This window comes from Olea europaea, chromosome 5 (genome assembly GCF_002742605.1).
Source record: "Olea europaea var. sylvestris chromosome 5, O_europaea_v1, whole genome shotgun sequence".
Taxonomy (NCBI): domain Eukaryota; kingdom Viridiplantae; phylum Streptophyta; class Magnoliopsida; order Lamiales; family Oleaceae; genus Olea; species Olea europaea.
In genome coordinates this window covers 3110384-3114346 of record NC_036241.1, presented here as the reverse complement: position 1 = coordinate 3114346, position 3963 = coordinate 3110384, and the positions used below count along the sequence as shown (strand labels likewise).

Here is a 3963-nt window from a genome sequence, read left to right as displayed (position 1 = left end):
TGAAGTAATGAAGTATAAAAGTAGATCGAGGAATCAAAATCAAAAACACTAAAAATTTTCGTGGTTCATTATAGTTAAGACACCTACACCCATAATAGCCTTATTGAGCCATTGTGCACAAAGTGATCCATTCAGATATCAATTACACACCCAAGATAACCTGACCATTACACAAAAAACGGAAGAATCAAATGCAAGAATTCTCTCGGGACTTCTATCAATGACCTTGAGACCATGAGCCTGATCCCACCTTCTTTCCAATTTCAATCTGTGGACTAGAAATGATAAATGAATCTGTTGGATAAAAATTCTTTATCAGCCAACATTATTCACAAATCACAAACACAATGGAAATAAATTCATAGTAAATTCTTAATTTTTACCCAGTTAATGATGTGTTGAAAACCACTTCACCAACTTGGGTTCCACCGTTCCAGAAGCACCAAACGACTTCGTTCTCCCAATCGAACCATCCTCCAGCAGTCAAGAGCAGAAGAGTTGAAGAAGAGTTGCAGTCGGCACTTGGCAGAAGGGCGCCGGGCGGAGTCAACTAGCGAGGAACGACAGAATTAAAGAGGGAATTATTGGGTGAAAAAGTTTTGGAGGCAAAGAGGGAAAAACTTACGTGGGTTTTCTCTAGGGTTTATTTCAGAATCAGGGAAACAATTCTAATTTTTGGTTTTTCTTTCATTTACCTTTTCACTTGATGTTAAAAGTGGATAATTCAAGTATGGGCTGGGGGGCCAGGGGGGGGGGGGACCGAAAATTTTTCCCTCTAATTATTAGCCTACAAATATGTAAAATATTTTTGTTAGCAAAAGATATATATTTCCAGTCAATTTTTTTTTTTGGGAGAAAATATAAATTTTTGTGGGCATAAATCCTCTAATATTAAAAATTTTGAAGCAACTCATAGCCCTACAAAAACTCAATTTTGTGGGAAAAAAGTGAACTCCCCCTACAAATCTCAATTTGTCAATGGAAAATTTGTAGGGAAAGTATAAATTTCTTGTAGTGATTTTTTGTCTTCTTTTTCAAGAAATCTTGCAGCTTCGTAGGGTTTAACGTATAAAAGAAAAAAATATTGCCATGATAGTTAAGAGAACATTTGGAGACCTCATCCTGCTCTGAAAGCAAAGAGGAACTAATTCTGGTAAATAAATGCAAACTGGAGATATGTTTGTGTGTATATGTATATGTATATGTATACGTGTAGATATGTTATATGTGTGTATATATAGTACATGAAAAAAGAAAACAGTGAAAATTTATGACTTGAATATTTCATATTTTAATTTTAAGGCATAGGTTTTGACTACTGACTCCAAGAACTTGCATAAAAATAGAATTTTGAATGGGTCATGAGGATGGTGGGGAGAACAAGGTTTAATTTAAATTATAGAGTTCTTATTTTATTCTCTCCCCGAATGACAATCTTTTGTCTGTTGCTTGTTGTTCTAGTTTTTCGACCCAACTTAACGGTAACAATCGTGAATATATATGTTCTTAATGTCAAGAAATGACGGTCTTTAGAGATCGTTTATTTTGTAAATTTAATTTGTGAGCAGGGGTCGATGTATTGGGGCCGCTACTTGACCATGTTGTCAACCAAGTTGTACACTATGTTTTACAAATAGCGTGGTCCGTGTAAGTAATTGATGTGCGTTTTGGTTTCCATTAAATAAAATTTTTTATGTTAATTGATAAAAATAGAAAAACTAATATAAAATTTGGATTGAGTAATTGAAATTATGCTTTGAAACAAGAAATCTCAGAAAGGCAAGAAATAATTCAACTGCAATATGAATGATCAACATTTATTTATTTTTTTTACACGAAGATGGTTGATTAATTATAAAAAAATTGTTTCCAGGAAAATATATTATATATATATATATATATATAATTTTTTTTTTTACTAAAAGTTTAATTAGGTGAAATATTATACAAATTATACAGAAAATAGTGAAACAAATCCAAAGATCATTTATTTGATAATTGAAAGCAAATTCAAAGACAGTTTATTTAAAATTTGAAAACGTGTTATTTTGAATTGACGGGGCTTTTGTTCTACGCCGTTGAATGTTTGAACTTTTGGTCTCAATTACGTGGCATAAAGGTCAAATTAATAGAATAGAGTAGATAACTTTAAAAAAATTAAACATAAAAAAATTTGTTTCATGGTAGAGAGAAAATCTTTGAAGGCTAAAATTTTAAGACTTTTTTGAGCCCAAATTAATTTAAATAACTTTAATAAATATATGAATTTTCAAAACGGTAATTTTTTAGTGGTAAAAATAGAAAATAATAATCATCTCTCAAGTTTTTCATTTAAACGAGCCTTAATTTTATTGGTTAAAATAACAATTTAAACTCATTAAAATTGATGATAATTTATTTACATTTATTATTTTGATAAAGACAAACAAACTCGACTTTTAGTCATGTTAATCGAGCTAATACTCAACCAAATGAAATTAATGATCGAGTAGAATTCGTCTGCACCATTCTTTATCTGTCTATGTGCATGATGCATCTGTTTTTGGTAAATAAACCGTAGATAATGGAAGTCATTTTTCGTAATCTATAGGTCTCTTGAAGTCATGTATTTAGGAAAGACCTAATGAAAGTCATTTCTCTACCTCGAAGTCTTATGAAATTAAAATGTAACAAAATTTACATATTGTTTTTGTGTCAATATTAGTATGTTCAGATATCGAATACAAACGAAGACAAGCTTGAGCTTTTGCAGCAATTGAACATCTTACCTTTTTTGTCCAATTATTTTGGTTTGGTGAATCTCACTTTGACATTATTTTCAAAGACGTATATAAGAAGGTACTATCAACTATGAATTTATTTTAACTTTTAGCCATTGAATTGAACTGATGGATTAATATTATTCTAAACTTTCAAAGTGTAAAATCAAATTAATTTTTATTTATTTATTTTGAAAAGATTGCAATAAGGGTCCCTAACCTTTGTCAAAAAGTATAAATGGGGCTCCAACTTCCATATCTTGACACCACCATTTAAGGGCTCGTTTAACTTTTTTTTATTTTTTATTTTTTTTATTTTGAGTTTTGAGTTCATTTTCTGTTTTGAGGGTTTTTTTTTCTTTTTAATTTTTAAAAACTCGTTTGGTTTGTTGTTTTGAAAAATTAATTTTTAAAATAAAAAACTAGAAAACATGTTTTTTTTGAAATTTTGAAAAATTGTTTTATTATATTTTATTCCATTAAATTTAATTGTTCAGTTAAAAAAGAAAATTTTATATACATTTTAAAGTTGGTGATTTTTATAATATTTTTTTCTTACTAAAAAGGTAAAATTAAAAATAATAAATTAATTTCAAAATATAGGAAATAAAACAAAAACTAATGCGTGGACTTAAAATATTTTTGACCATCTTCATTTAAATATTTTTTAAAACTTTTTATGTAAATAATCATTAAGAGCTAGATCTATTTTTATTTTTCTAGAAATTTTTATAATCTTAATTTTTTTTCACAATTTTGTTTTTAATTTTTTAGAATTTTAGATTTATTTTTTTCAAATTTTTATACTTAAAAAAATATCATTTTTTTACTTTTGATTTTTTTAAATTTAAAATTTTATTAGTCAGAATTATATATTTATTTTTATAATTTTATTTAATAACTATTTTTTTTAAACTCTTGTTTTTTATGTTTTGAGTGTTTTTAAAATTTTCACTGAAAGTATTCAAAACGTCAAAAATGCTTTTTGAGAAAAATGTTATAAAATTTATTTTTTTTTCGAAAACACATTTTCAAAAATAACAAATCAAATACGTTATCAGTATTTTGCAAAATTGAAAATTGGAACGGCTTGAAAACACCAGATCAAATACACCCTATACCTTTTATAAATGTAGTAGCCACAAGTTCTTATGGATAGAATCCATCCAAATGGATGTTTATGATATATTGAGGATTGCGGGGG

At 27.7% G+C, this 3963-nt stretch overlaps 1 long non-coding RNA gene across 1 annotated transcript; it reads right to left on the bottom strand.

Moving 5' to 3' along the window:
* On the bottom strand, positions 1 to 704 carry LOC111394922. Its single transcript, XR_002702761.1, has 2 exons — positions 384 to 704; positions 1 to 294 (listed from the first exon to the last, which is right to left on the bottom strand). It is a non-coding gene; the product is annotated as an uncharacterized LOC111394922 (long non-coding RNA).
* Between the last annotated feature and the right edge of the window lie 3259 nt (positions 705 to 3963).